At 33.1% G+C, this 15,978-nt stretch overlaps 1 pseudogene; it reads left to right on the top strand.

The window, feature by feature from the left end:
* The window catches only part of LOC110115870, a 120,332-nt pseudogene that overhangs the window by 92,130 nt on the left and 12,224 nt on the right, over nt 1-15,978 (top strand).

Raw genomic sequence — 15,978 nt, 5'->3', positions numbered from 1 at the left:
TTTCCGAATTCCCAAATTCAAAACCCAATTTCCAAATCCAATTTCTATCAGTATCCAATCAATTGTTGCTACTATATGCCAGATAACACGTATCTCTACGTATCTGATTGATGACTAGCCTTAATCGAAAGTTCTCTCTCATGATCGGGAGGGGTAATTAACTATAGGGGCTTGCGCCTATAGGAAACCAGAACTCAGATCATAAAGTCCTCGCAAAATGAGGGCGAAATCTCTGGGTAGCGTCTTATCTACAAACCCATCTGCCTTCCAAAATTTACCCCGGAACTTAGTCCGTTAAAACTCCCTCGCCGAAATAAAAGAAAGAGCGATGCGGAGGCCGGGGCCGAATTTTCGGAGCCCACATTCTCATTTGACATTACCCAGAAATTCTTCTTCATTCATACTGAATATCAATTTTACTCATTAAAAGATTTGGCTACTCATTCATAAACATATTCAATAGAGCCCAGGTTAACCTTACATTATCGCCATTGGCTACTCATTCAGAAATTGATATTCAGTACACTTCCATTTTCATTATCCATACTAGACTTGCTGCATGTTTTCTTATTCATTCATTGTATAACATGAATATGCACATTATAAGTAAAGAAAAGGATCTCTTTCCAAAACATTATCAACAAGAAAAATATTTAAATGAACATAATAAATCTTTATTTAACTCATATAATGAATTTATGGGAGTGGGTATTCTTACATGGAAACTTGACTATGAATATCCTTTAGAAAAAGAAAACTAACTTGTAGTGCCTATTTTCCTTAGATTGATGCAATATCAAATTTACAAAAGCTTTCTTTAAACTTTAAATTGCATTACTTACCTCCTTGATGTTCTCCCAATTCTTTACCACATAATCTTCTCCTTGGATAAACTATCTCAAAACTTTCTTTCTGCATAAATCTGATTAATCCTACAATTACGAGTGATATACACTTCTTGAAAACTTTCTTTTAAAAATAATTTAAAGAAACTAATTTACATATCTTGATTTCTTCCTTCGATTCTTACTTCACATATATTCTCCAGATCTTATGCTCACAATAAACTATAATTATAGTTCCATTAATTCATCATTCTCAATCTTTGATAAAATTTCTAAATTGAATTTATCAAAACACTTCAAACACCTTTACTGAAATCTCTGAATTTTCTTCATTGTTAATTGCTAGAGTGTTTCACTAAATTGTTCTTCTACCGCAGTCTCCAGCCACCCCAATTTCTGAAGAAATTCACTGTGTCGAACCAAGGAATAGCAATTCCTGCATCAGGCTGAGATCTTCTTAGTTACTCCAATGAATTTTCTACAGGAATTCACTGTTAAACCCAGCACTTAGTCCGCAATATGGTGTAGTCTTTCTCCGCCTCTTGCTACAGAACTTCTCCGCTTCTGCTATAGGACTTCTCCGCCTCTTTCTACATAATTTCTCTGCATTGCTTTAACAAAAACAGCAGCATTCCCATGAAACTATTACAGGATAAGGATAAAAGAGTGGGTCCCACTCTTCAACCAACTTCCGAAAGTCTCCTCCCCAAGGCATCTATTCGAGTGTTAATTAAAACTCAGTTAATTATTTTAATTCTACTATCTAATGAATCCTTTTATTTTAAATAAATAGTTGCTTCACAGAACTCTTCACAAAATATAAGCACATAACAAAGTTGGGTCTTTGGATATTACATGACCAACGTTACTTTATGTAGTTTCTCATTTCTCAATCAAACTTGAAAAATGTGTTAAAATTTTTGTATCACCCATAAAAAGTTGTGATCCTTTGTAACTTCCTAAGCCTGTTGACTATTCTAAGTATATGGCCCGGTGAAAACGTATTAATTAGATGATCAAAATCACAAAGACTGCCATCATTGAAAACACTAAATGCATGTGTTTACTTGTGTTTGTTTATTTCATTTTAGTAGAAGTTTTTAATGTGAGTTTAAGTCTATGTGTGCATGTTTATGATGTTATCGTATCAAGAATGTTTGATCCCAGCTTGGATTCTTATTCTCTACGACTTTGTGGAATTCCATGAGACTATCTTTGTTCTTATTTGCATCTTTCATGCATTTCCCATTGATGGACTTCTGGTTTTACTCTCCATTTTTGCGGTTCCCTGGAGATATTTTTCTCCAATAATATTTTTGTATCCACCTCTACTGTCCCTTGAAAATTTTTTTGTTGCCAATATTTGAGGCTTCTTTCCTTTGTTATTGGGTTTTGACCGTTATTTTCCCGCTGCTATCTTCTCTTTCAGCTTTCTTCCACTACTATTTGGCTCTAAAAACATTGACAACTGATTATTCATTGATTTTCTATTCCCTACATCCTTGAGTGTGTGATTCCTTTGCTTCTATGAAAAATCGCATACAATTTTTTCCCCCTCAAGTAATTTGTTGAAATACAAATTCCAAAGGGTTTTGTGGCTATAAATAAAGGGTATGAGGTATACACAAAACTTAACAATTGGTACTTGAATAAAATGATTAGTCTTATGTACTATTCCTACTTTGGGGATTCACTTTCATGAAGTGAGAGGCTTAAAGAGTTTCTGAAGTAGTTAATGTGGGCTCCAAAAATTTAAGGCCCGATCTCTTCGCATTTCGGGAGATTTTAAACAGATATGTTATGGGTTAAATTTTTGAAAGGCAAATCAGTTTGGAAGACAAGACACTATCTAGAGATTTCGACCTTATTTTGAGAGAACTCTAAGATTTGAGTTCATGCTTCCCATAGACACAAGCCCCTACAATTAATTACCCGTCCCGATGACAGGAGAGTACTTTTAATTAAAGCTAATAATTTGAAAAGTATTAAGTGTCTAGCACTGTTGTATCATAGGTCAGTGAATATCTCAAATTTAAGATTTTGCTACAGTGTTTTAATTCTGTGAACAATTACATTAAAATCCGTAATTGAAATGCATTTTTAATTTATATATGCTTATAGAATCAAAATTATATATATAAACCATTTGTAGGATTTTGTAAAAATATTAATTAGAAATTTTAAGAGGGGTAAAACTAAGGCATAATATTTTAGATAAATTTTGGGATTTTAATCTTAAAAAATTCTTAGAATATTGCAGCTATCTCATGCCAATGTGCTTTTTATGAGGACTTATTTAACATTTTTACAGTGTTTTTTTCAATTTTCACGTGATCATCTGATTGCAGATTGACAAGCTTGAGTACAAAGCAAAAGAGAGTTTGGTAGGGAAGAACAGCATTGAGAGGGGACCTAAAATGTATGAATATAAAGGTTCCAACTCTTTACTGGCAGGATGTAATATGCGAAGTTCACCAATTTCTGTAGCTAGTTCATTAGGAAGCTACGGTTCGTTTGGGAGAGACTTATATTACAGGTAATTATCCGGTCATGATTAACTAACCTCCTGTATTTTTACGGGAGACCATGTAATCTATAATAATGGTGGTTTTGTATGCTGAATGGTTCTTTCCGTTCTTCCATCCTCGCTTAATTTGCCCCTGTTTAATAGGCTTCTTAATGCATGGACTAAACCTAATGCGCGTAGGTTTGCACTTAACTGTACCCAGTAGTCATCTTTGTTGTCAACTATTTTTCTGATAAACATAGTCTAATTAATTCTTTAGACGACAGTTCCTCTGTTGACAAGAACTATGGCAAGAAACTGTCAACCAACCTGGAAGCTACTCATTGTGTTTTACCACTTTTTCTCTTTATCTCTAACACTTCAGTTTTTTCTCACTGCTTTACAAATTAGCAATGTATTTATTGAACTGTATTAGTTCATTCTTAAACAATTTTTTACATGAACGTCAAACATAATGGAAAATTTAGACATATTTGACGTATTTAATACAATTTGTGTACATATTTAAAACAGCAGGTGCTATTACGAAATCTTAATGTTATTAAATCTATGCTGTTTCTAATTAGAAAAACTGGAAAATGAGTAGCTATGGGTGTAAATGTAAGTGCCTTGGTTATGTATATGCATTTTATTTGATTTTATTGGTTATGTATATGCATATTTGTTGACCCCTATATGCAAAAACATTCAAAAGAAGGCGAAATTGACGCGCGACATGTCACTTGAAGATCACCAAGCGGATTGCGGCGTTGCGATTGAAGCATTGAATTCGCCTAAGAGGGAACTCCTCGCAGTCAAATGGGACAATATCGGTCAAACAACACAACCAACACCCAAAATTGATGCATGACGTTGCCTGAATGACGTCCGATCGTAAAAAGGACTTCGCCGTTGTGATCGGAGCATCGTTCTCCGTTGCGATCGGAGCATCGTTCTCCGTTGATCGGAGCGTCGTCAATACACAAAAATCACTGACAATTTGTTCAATTGAAGTCGCATGAGGAAATCGATGTGGATCCCGAGACAACAACGCACAAATCAAGGAAATCAATGAGCGGCGTAGCCTAAACGACCTCCGATCGTAAGACAGAATTCGCAGTAGCGATCGGAATGTTGGTAATACCCAAAATCGGCTATAATCTTGCCCAACAAAAGTCGCGCGCCCAAATCGACGCAAGTTCTAAGGAGATTGCGAGCAAATTGGGGAAATTGCACGCAACTCAAGGCAATTTTGAGTATTTCACCCTTTTTTCATTTTTCAGGATTTAATAATAATGAAGATAAACATTATTATTATTATTATTATTATTAAACCAATCAATTAATGAAATTTTAAATCAAGATCAACTCAAATTTAAGTCTTACCTCGAATATTCTACTCTGAATATTGTCTAAATCCGATAAATCCCAGCTTCTGAAGTCTCCTCGCATAAATCAGTCATCGCTATCATAGGTTAACTCGTTTGAATGCAATGCCTCATTGCTAAAACAAGCTAGATGACATTTCATTTTGCCACGACTTGTCTTAATCAAAAGTTCTCTCTCGCTATCGGGAGGATGAATTAACTATAGTGGCTTGCGTCTATAGGAAACCTGAACTCAGATCTAAAGTCCTCACAAAATGAGGGCGAAATCTCTAGGTAGTGGCTTATTCACAATCCAATGTGCCTTCTGAAAATTTATCCTTGAACCTACGAGTTAAAACTCTCCTCGATGACCCCAAAAAAAAAAAAGTGGTCCGCAGAAAGGTTTGGGCGTGAATTTTCGGAGCTCACAATATTATTGGTGAATTTGTTCAATTAAAGATGTCTTTCAATTGCTCAAACCGTACATGAATGAAAATTTGGAGATTGTCTCATAAGTATTGTACTACAAATTTCTTTTAAATCGTTTGAATATGACGTAAATTTTCCAAATGCAGAAGTTCCAATTAATATATTTTCTAGCTTAACTTTAGCATGCTGATTATTTCCATCTGTAGACGTGGTATGGTTATCTTGCTGTTCCATCCATTTGAGGGTTCCATTTGTAGCATTTTCTTTGGATTCATTTAAATTTGTTGTAGTTGAATCTCGACAATAACTTCTAAAATATCTATCAATTAAACTAGCTAGCACCAGCGAGTCTCACTAATTTTTTCTAATGATTGCAAAAAAAGTTTAAGGTCGGCGAGATCTTTATCAACAAGTCCAATGTCTACTATAGGCTCATGTGCGACAAACGTTCAACATCCATGCAGAACATCAAGTGAAATGCCTCTTCTCACTGAAGACGGCGACTCATCATTAGTAACCTTGCTTGGCAGTCTGTCTTCTTCACATGCTGCAAGACCTTTGGGCATTAAAAACACGCGTTGTGGTGCGCTCTTGCTGGTCATTTATTTAGTAGTTAGGTATTGGAAGTTTTTTGCTTCTTTTGTTTACTTTTATATTTCTCAGGTCTCTTCAGCTGTTTTTTTTGTTGGATTATATATTCTACAACTTCCCGTGAATGGTGTATTTGATACAAACCCTCAGGGTTTGGTGATTCCAATTGTTAGAAAGCTTTTGCAGGAGCATAAATTGAGATTATGGCTTCGTTTGGGACGGCTTTTTTGCTGCTTCTTAAAACAATTTTTAAGTATAAAAATTTAATTTTTGTATTAAAAAGTTGCTTTAAGAAGCAGGAAGAAAGTCGTCCCAAATAAAGCCTATGTAATAAATTTTTTCCTCTGGAATTAATTGATCGAAATATTGTACCCATTTTTATTTCTTTTATCTCGTGTTCTTCAGACATTATAGTAGAGATGGATATTTGATTGTTATGTTTTCTCCCACAGCACAAGGCATTGGAAACATTTCATGGCGAACATGTTGGAAGCAGTGGAATAGGAAGTTTTTTAGGCTGGGCAATGGCAAGCATTTATATGGGTGGCAGACTTCCTCAAAATCTGGTTGAATGTGAGATGTTGACACCTGATAAATTGTTTTTTGTCTCGTAGTTTTCTTTTATCCTTTTGGGTTGTAGAATCAGTTAAGTGAAACATATTAAAGATAAATTTATATGGGGAATCTGGTTATTTAAGGATTTTGTGAAGCCATCAAGTTTGTTGTCAGAATCCTTTCTAATTTATATCTCTAAACTAAAAATTGTGGGATTGTATGACTCACGAATTCTTGACTTCTAATGTTCTGCAGATTAAACGAGGAAAGGTTGAGGCAAGTTTTTCTTCCTACCTCATCTTTTTCTCAGTGACCATATAGCAGCAACTGATTACGCTCTTTGTAAATTTGAGATCAGAAGATACATTCAGGTTTTATTTGGGATGGCTTTCTTATTGCTTCACAAATCAATTTTTTAATACAAAAAATTTCTTTTTTTACTAGAAAGCTGGTTTAAGAAGCAGGAAAAAGCTGTCCCAAACAAAGCCTCAGTTGCGACGAGTAACTCGTTTGAGTTCTTGCATAATTCCAGATTTCTTGGTCTTGTGTTGCACAGGCTAATTTGGATTTATTGTTTATTAAAATATCTTATCGTTACTGCAGTATGACAACAAGATTAAGGCTTCGTTTGGGATGGCTTTCTTTCTGCTTTTTAAAGTAGCTTCCAAGAACAAAAATTTTAATTTTTGTACTAAGAAGTTGTTTTAAGACGCAATAAGAAAGCAGTCTGAAACGAAGCCTAAGTGATTTTTTTTTTTAATAAATATGACTTGTTTATTCTGTAGGTTGTTTTGATCAATTCTTTTGTTTTCAAGGGTTAAGTCTCTTTATGTTTATATTCGCTCTTGTGGGAAATCCAGCATATGTTGGAAGGTATCGGATATTGTATGATTTCTTTCTTTTTTGGAGTTCTTGCATTCAAACTAATTTTCTCAAATTTTGTCTATTCAGCATACTTTTAAACAGCTTAGAATGGTCCAAAGTCAAACCCAACCTTCCGTGGCTAGTTGATGCTGGCGGATGCGTGCTCCTTGATGCTTTTGTATCCTTTTTCGTTCTTCCTATTAACAGCTAGTGATGCTTAAACATGATATGAGAAATACAGAATGAGCTTGTTATTCATTCACCTGCACTCATAGTATATATTGGTGCATATGTAGATACCATGGTGACTGTTTAGTTGTGAGCGGATTTTTGTTGTAAAGCACTTGTTGGTAAACTTAAATTTTTCTTATGTTTATGATAGGAAACATTTGAAGATTTCAAGTAAATCCTATCAATTTTGAAAAAGCAACGAGAAATCTTCACAAATCCAACAAAAAATTAGAGAAAACAGAAATTTTATTACAAGAACACAATCTAACGGAAGAAAATAACAAGATGCAATTGATCCTCTATTCAAGAGGGGGATCTCTCTCCCAAATCTCTAGACGTCACTAGAGACCAAAAGAAATATAAGAGATCTCAAATTTCAGCCAAATTAAAGACGCCCTAACCCTAGGAAAATAAACTATTTAATGAATATAATCCAAAAGGAAATCTCTAAACAGTCCCATCATTCAAATTTCCCTCCAAACTCCCTCAAAAATCTTTCCTAAACAGCTTTTCTGGAATCGGCAGCTCGTTCGGCACGTACAGTAGAAGTGAAACTTCGACCACTGTTCCACCTGGGCCGGTCCCATGTGGACCGGCTGGACTGGTCTATTGGTCCGGTCTAACAATTTAGTAGTGGGTAAAATTGCTGAAATTATCATTCAATATAGTTCATTTCATTCACAGAAAGTAACGTAAATGTAGCCAAATTGATCCATTTACTTTGCTTACGATTACTTCACAGTGCATTTCAAATAACTAAACCAGATAGCCGATTAGTGACAGGACCCCAAAATATTCGTAATTAAGCAAAAGATGATGATGATGACAACATTAATGATGATGACATATATGCACCCTCCTCTGCACATAATTGCAGACATGCATACTCCATTGTAGACCAGCATGCATGCTACCTTTTTCTGCTCTCTTGGACTTGTATGGATGTTAGACACTTGACTACCTATCTAGATTCTTATTCAGTTTATCTATTTTAATTACCGGAACGCAGCCTGTAAAGCTGTTGACATTGAAAGTTGTTGTCGGTCGATGATTGGAGCTCAACATTTGTAGCAAAGTTCTTGTGGTAAGAAGCTTCAACCATTACATTCCTCTTTTTCTGAACTTGAGCAAATTTCATTAATTCCTGGTTACAAGAAACCTTCAAATTACTCTTCAAAAGTAACTGTTTTTAGCAATTAAACAGTATAGCCTTGTTGCGGGCTAGAATATACATGGCGATAGACTTAGAAATTTTAGTCTTAGTGTTAAACGGATATCCAGCACACAAACAGAAAAAAAAAAATGAAAATATCAGAATTTTTACGTGGAAAACTCTATAAAAGGGAAAATTCATGGGGTCACATCCAGCTAAAATGATTCCACTAGTATTTGATTAAATTACAAGTGACTGAGTCGTCCCTGAAATTGAGGAAGATCATATTACAATAATCAACCGTCGGGTTGAAATCTAGTTACAAGTGGAGATCGAAAATCCAGCGACGTTTAGTGGTCGGGCGGAAATCCGGCTTCAATTGACAGTCGGGCAGAATTCTGGCATTAGTTGGCGATCGGGTAGAAGTTCGGCGTCCGTTGATAGCCGGGAGAAAGTCCGGCGACAGTTGTTGGCCGGGCTGAAGTCCGGCGGTGGTTGAGGAGGAGTCTGGTGGCAAGAGAGCTCTCTTCCTTATCTTCCTTCTCTACTTGCTTGGATCCCCCCTCATGAGAAATGAGAGGTCTATTTGTAATTTTCTGAGAGTGGCATGGTCAGTAAATAGAAGGAAGATCAAGGGTAAATTGGGAGTGGTTTGAATGCACGACTGATATTGAATCCCGTGATTGTGGACCATTTACTGGGCTTTTAAATGTCTTAATGATACAAGAATTTGACAATCTTGTGCTCGTTGGATTCGTCTCGTCGAGCCTCTCAATTCAATTATAAGCATGTCATGTTTGGAAACTGTTTGGTAATCCAAATTATGGATTGAGCCTTCCAAATGCGCTTTGGGTCTTTGATTCGGACTTATTTGGGCTCGAATTGAGTCGAATTTGGTGTCATTGGGTTCGTATTTTCGAGACGCTCAGTTCAACTATAATATTGCTGAAATCGGAGTTCATATGATCTCCAATTTAATTTTTCAAATTTCCAACTTGATTTTGCCTCGAGATTCATACCCGATCAAGATAATTTTTTGATGATATATCAAGCCTAATGTTATACACTTTTGCATATAGTTTTTTCTCCTTTGAACTAGATTCCAACTGCCTGTAGCAAGCTCCAGGTGTAATTTCTTTTTGTTCACAATAAATTGAAGTCGATTTCCATACATAGCTGCTAGACTGAAATTGTAAAAAATTTCAAATTTTACTGAAGGAGAATGCTTCATTCTTAATCCACTCTCGCGATTGCAAAGTGGGAAGATGAACAGAATTTTGCCTTGATTTATTATAGCAGAAAATTATCTTTCATTTGTGTTAATTCAAGTACTTAAATAGTTCCTAGATTCTAATAGCTAAATTATTGTGTTAACTTTTAACCCTTATTTGCAGGATTGAAGCCAAAAACTGACATGCAACGAGTGGCAAACTTGATCATTTAGATTCTTATTCTGAAGAAATGTTGCCGAGAGTAGAAAGTAGATTTGAAGCTAGCATTGTCTCTTTTTTATTCTTATGTATGTTTGGTTCTTCATTATTAATTCTTAGATTTCATTTGAGACAATTTTCTTACTGCTTTATGAAGCAGATTTTATATACTCAAAAAAATTTTATATTAAAAAGCTGTTTCATGAATCAGTAAAAAAGCTGTCCCAAATGAAGCCTTAGATTTCGTTCAGGATAGCTTTAATACTATTTTCTAAAACTATTTCTTAGTATATAATTTTTTTGAACTAAAAATTTTTTACAAAAAAAATTGCATTAAAATATAGTAAAAAAACTATTCCAAATGAAGCCTGTAGTAGTGTAGTTGATAGTGTTTTTTGTCTGTTTATTATGTTAATGATGCATTTGATTATTGGGTTATTAACTATTGTTCTACCAAAAAATTGCTTTAATATCTATGAAATAATTGATTATTTACTATTGCTCTACCAAAAAAGTGCAATTTTTTTTTTTTTTTTGCTTGTGCACAACACTTCATGAAATATATCTAAACTGTTTTAATTAGACCTAATTTTTGCTTATTTGTATATGTAGTCATTAAAAAAAAGATGATTTTATTTTTAATTATTATTTACAGGTTTTTAAAATCTTCAATAGAGATTTAATAATTATCTAATCAAATAGTTTTTTAATTAGACTGTTTTGCTTATTTGAGAATAATATTTTTTTTTCAAATGATACATGATGCAGTTAAAATTCTAAAATAGTTACTTTAGTTAATATTTAATTATTATATATAAATTTTTTTATTTTTAAATTCAATTCGAATAAAAAATTATAACTAATTTATTTCGATTATCATTTATGTCAACTATTTTATTTCGATTATCATTTATGTCAATTATTTTATTTATTGGCTAATTAAGCATACATGGCATATTATATTACCTTTAATTTTTAATTTTGTTTTCTTTGTTTGTTGTTTAAGATTTTTTAAGTCAAATTAGACCTTTATAATTCAATTAACAATTAATTATCTTAATTATTTTTAACAATATATTAGCTAGTTTAATAAATAATTGAGAATTCAAATTGACAATTTTGTAAAAGATTAAATTTTTTTATGTGTATTATTTTAAATTAGAATATTTTGCTATTGTAATTTGATAGAAAATTTGAGTCACAGTGTTTTATGTTTCAGTGTAATATAAAAATTTAGCACTCATAGATAAAAGTAGTGCAAAGATAAAGTTTTTACATGAAAAGTTCTAAAAGGGAAAAAATCAGTGTGTTTGGCCCATATGTAAACTTCATTATATATTTGGAAATACAAGAATTTTTCTTTCCTCAAAGTGGAAGAAGAAGATAATTACTTGAGAATAAGATGTTTGATTTTTCTTATGGGATTAATAGAAATTAAATTTCCATTGATTGACGAATTAACACCCAACTACATAGTTTGATTTCCCTAATAGGGATTATAGAAAGTAGGTGTTTATAGGCAGACAATTATACCCAATAGTATGGTTAAATGTTGTCAAAATTTTAAAGATGGTGATGATTACTGACGGTGATTGTCAAAGATGATGGAGGTTGCCAGTGGCAATAGCTAGTGATAGTCGTCGGCTGCATTAGTTTGAAAATACAATAGAACTCTCTAGTTCTTTCCTTTTTTTTTCAACCTCTCATGTGGAGAATGAGGTTCTATTTATAAGTGTTTTTTGGGATGGGTGCTTTGCTAAATTAAACTAAGTGCCTTAGTGATGTTGGAATTGAATGATCTTGGGCTCGTTGGATTAATCCCGTCTAGACGCTCGATTCTACTATTAACATGTTAAATTTGGAGTTTAAATGATCATGATTTTTATTTTAAAAATGTCCAATTCAAATATTATCTTGATATTCGTGCAAATCATATGATTTTTCTAAAGTTATATAAGCCATTCTTTATATAAATACAAATATATAACGTTTAGATATCATGTATAAAATGCCCTTTTTAAACCGTAAAAAATAATCAAGGCTTGTCATTTAAACTATAGCTTAAAAATGAAATTTTTTCATATTAGATATAAGATTAAAAAATACCTCAAATTTAAAAAAAGACACATTAATCTGCCCATTCTTTGAATGCAATTAAATGGGAAAAAATATTTTAGTACCTCCTCACAATTTTTATTTTAGGATGGGCAGGATAATTGACATGCAAATCAAAATAAAAATTTAAAACTATAATGGCATGCTAGCATAGTCACAATTGTAGAAAAAGTGTTTAACATCTTAACATTATTTGAAGATCTAGCACACATATATAAGCATATAACATGAGAATGTACCCTCGACACATAATATACCGTTAGGTATCAAAATTTATATTTAGCACTAGAACAGAACTTACTCCATTCATTTCAAAGCTCCTCAAAATCACATTATTCAATTAAATAAGCATATAATTCATTTCAACGTAGTAAATAAAATACAAATGAACTCATTTCAAAATTTTACAAAGTACTATAATGATAGATAAAAGAATATACTACTCAACCAAAATTTTCTATTTCAAAACAACCAATTTACTAGAGGTAGTGTAAAATAATATTTTAAGACTTGAATTATACTACATCCTTATTTTTCATATTCCAATATCATTTTTAGACAAATAAAAAGAGGCACATTTCAAAATACCGAGTGCAAATTTTTTTAGAAAATCTCTAAATGTTCTTGACAAGTGTCTTTAAAATATACAGAAAGTTACACGATGAAAGCTTTATCAATGCAATGTTGGGGGAGAGTAGTTAAAGAATTATAGTTGGGCAATCATGATATGAAGACTGTATTTGGGTGATAATGGCTATAGGATCGTGGCCAGTGGTTCAAGGGCAAAGGATCGTACTAGGCCAATAGTCGTCAGGGTATTATAATCGTGCGACAATGATCAAAGGATTATAGTAAACCGACAACAGTTCAGTGACAGTGAATAAAGAATTGTAGCCTATTGAAGGCTTATAATCGAGTGATAATGGTTAGAGAACTAGTCCTGATGATGTTCAGAGTATCGTTATCAAGTGGTGGTGAGTAAAGAATCGTGGTCGAGCAATAGTGGTTGGATAAGTGCGCACCCCCCTCCTAAAACACTCCATTGAAAAGGCTTGTGTTAATTACTTATATAATATATTATTATTTTAGCATTTAAGTGCATTTATGATGTAAAAATTACATAATTTTTTGTTTTGGAATTTCTCTCATCAGTACCTCAATTTTGTTGTACTTATAAGCATGTGAGATTTGAAGATCATTTGGTTCTCTAATTAATGTCATAAAATTCTCAATTATTTTTCTATTAGTTTGGTGTGGAATCTGATTATGTCAATCAGTCGTATTATATTGATCGAGCTCATCGGTGGGTTATAGGGGTCCTCAATCACTTGCTTAGGTTTGGGTGTATTGTACTTGATTTTTTCCCATACAATCATACATGGTTGTGGCATTATATACCCAAGCACTGTGGTGATGTATAGTTTTCTTGAAGACAAACGTAGAACGGAGTTATACGGCGCTCTAGACCCCAATGTTGAAGAATTGTCATGTAGACTTGTGATAAAGAGTGGAGCACCGAGGCACTCCAACTTGATTCTACAAAGCTGCGAGAAGGGATGGAAGTTTTCTTTCTTATTTTTCATTAAAGGTTACATCCCTTGGTGGTTAATTAGAGTTTCTCTTTAAATATTATAGTGTGAGACCAGTGAAAGAGTGAAGATTGGCAGGGAAATAACGAGTGAGAAGAGAGATATGTACAAATTTCTCCCATTTTTTATAGTGAATTTCTTGATGTAATGTGGCTTTGTGATTTTTTTCTAGTTTTAGATTTTTTTACATATTAAATTATAGTGTTCTTTCTTTTCGCTGAATTTTTCACTTTCTTGTTTTGTGTTTATTGCATGGTGTACTTCCCCAGTAACTGTTATCAGAGCCATGTAGTGAGAGAAATGGTTTAAGAAGAAAGATATAAGATTAAGAAATGTAAATGAAGATGTTTAAAATATCTATCAATTAAACTAGCCAGCACCTGCGAGTCTCACTAACTTGTTCTAATGATTGTAACATATTTTTAAAGGTTGGCGGGATCTTTATCAACAAGTCCAATGTCTACTATAGGCTCATGTGTGGAAAACGTTCAACATCCATGCAGAACATCAAGTGAAATGCCTCTTCTCATTGGTGGTAGGCCCTGGGGAGGTTGAAAAACCCCTTTGTAATGTTGTATGAGTGGTTACACTTAAGAGGGAATGTCTCCCTCCTCTTCTAGTCTACCCCCTCTAAGCGATGCAACTCCACCAAATATCCTCTTCCCACCTCCTCTATGATCCTAATCAATGACTTAAGAGACACCCTAATCTTAGACAACCCTACATCATCTTGAATTACCATTCTCTTTCCCCCAACCACCAGTTTCATCCTCAATGTTCCCCAATTGACTTTGAATAATTTGAAGTCGTTTGGATGTATGTAAAATGAATGCATGAGATTTCTTTTTTTTTTTTTTTTTGCGCTTAATGTAAAATGAATGTTATAAAGTAAAATAATGGTGGTGGTTGTTGGCAGCGGCAAGCAGGTGGGTGGCGGCTGTAAGTGATGACAAGGGATTTGGCTTGTGGTGAAAAAGATATTCAACCAAAATTAGGCGAATTTAGAATGAATAAAAAATGAACTAGCTAGGACGTCAAAAAAATTACTAAAATTTTACACTTCATTCATTTATCATCAAACCAAATAACAAAACACTATTTTAGAATGAATTCATTTTGTCCTTAATTATTTTTTAGCAAATCAAACAATCCCTTAGTAAAATCTTATTCATTTGATGCTTCAGAAACTTCTTCAACCACATAATATTTACTTTTAGGATGGATAATGCATAACCCATTAAATGTGTTTGATGGCTAGCTAGGTGTTCAGAATGGCATGTATCAATAAAAAAGCAACTCTCCTTCAAATACAAATTTCAATAGCATATATCATACACTTTGAATATAACTTCCCCTTGTTGAGCTCTAAGGGGCAACTGTCCCATTAGAAATTATATATATGTATCAAATCAATTCATTTATCATCAAATCAATAAAGTGGAAATATCAATTTGAAATCTTAATTAGTTATGCTATCGTGCTAAAAAATTTAGGCTTCATTTGGGACGACTTTTTTATTACTTCGTGAATCAGTTTTTTATTACAATAAAATTTTTTAACTAAAAAGTTGCTTTAAGAAATAATAAGAAAGTCGTCCCAAATAAATAACTTAAAAATAAAAAAAAAATTATGCTAAAAGCTGCTTTAAAAAGCAGTAAAAAAGTCGTCACAAACGAAGGCTTCGTTTGGGGCGGCTTTCTTATTGCTTCTTAAAACAATTTTTAGTACAAAATTAAAATAATTATACTAAAAAACTGCTTTAAAAAGTAGGAAGAAAGTCGTCCCAAATAAAACCTTACTCTATAGTCAATTGTTAGTTCAAGCCGTTGGTTACACATTGTCATGCATTACTCCATGATGCTTCTTGTTGTCTCACTTTCTAGAATTTGAGTTTTGCGACTTGAATAGTATGCTCTTCATCATAAATCGTTGTGCATACAATGATTGAAGGTTGAAATCACAAAAAAAAATTATGAGAAATTTATGTGTGCGAGCTCATCATGCATGAAATCGTCTTTTATGTAAAATTTTTTGTTCGATGAAATCGTCTTACAAAATGGACTATATGATCACATTCATATCGTCAAGATCGTCCAAGTGGGTCTATTCGCGTTCAAATTAGACGTCATTTAGTGCATGTTAAAATTTTAAATAAATAGTTGTTTATGCTTAAATTTATATAAATAAGATGCGCTTATAATTAAATAAATATTTGTAAGCACGTATATTTATATGAGCATATAGTTATACATTTATTCATACAAAAATATTATTTATAGCAATTATTTGTTCGCCCTATCTCT

The sequence above is a fragment of the Dendrobium catenatum genome, unplaced genomic scaffold, assembly GCF_001605985.2.
Source record: "Dendrobium catenatum unplaced genomic scaffold, ASM160598v2 fragScaff_scaffold_716, whole genome shotgun sequence".
NCBI lineage: Eukaryota > Viridiplantae > Streptophyta > Magnoliopsida > Asparagales > Orchidaceae > Dendrobium > Dendrobium catenatum.
Note: the sequence above shows the minus strand (reverse complement) of the source record. Positions and strands in the feature narration are given on the sequence as shown.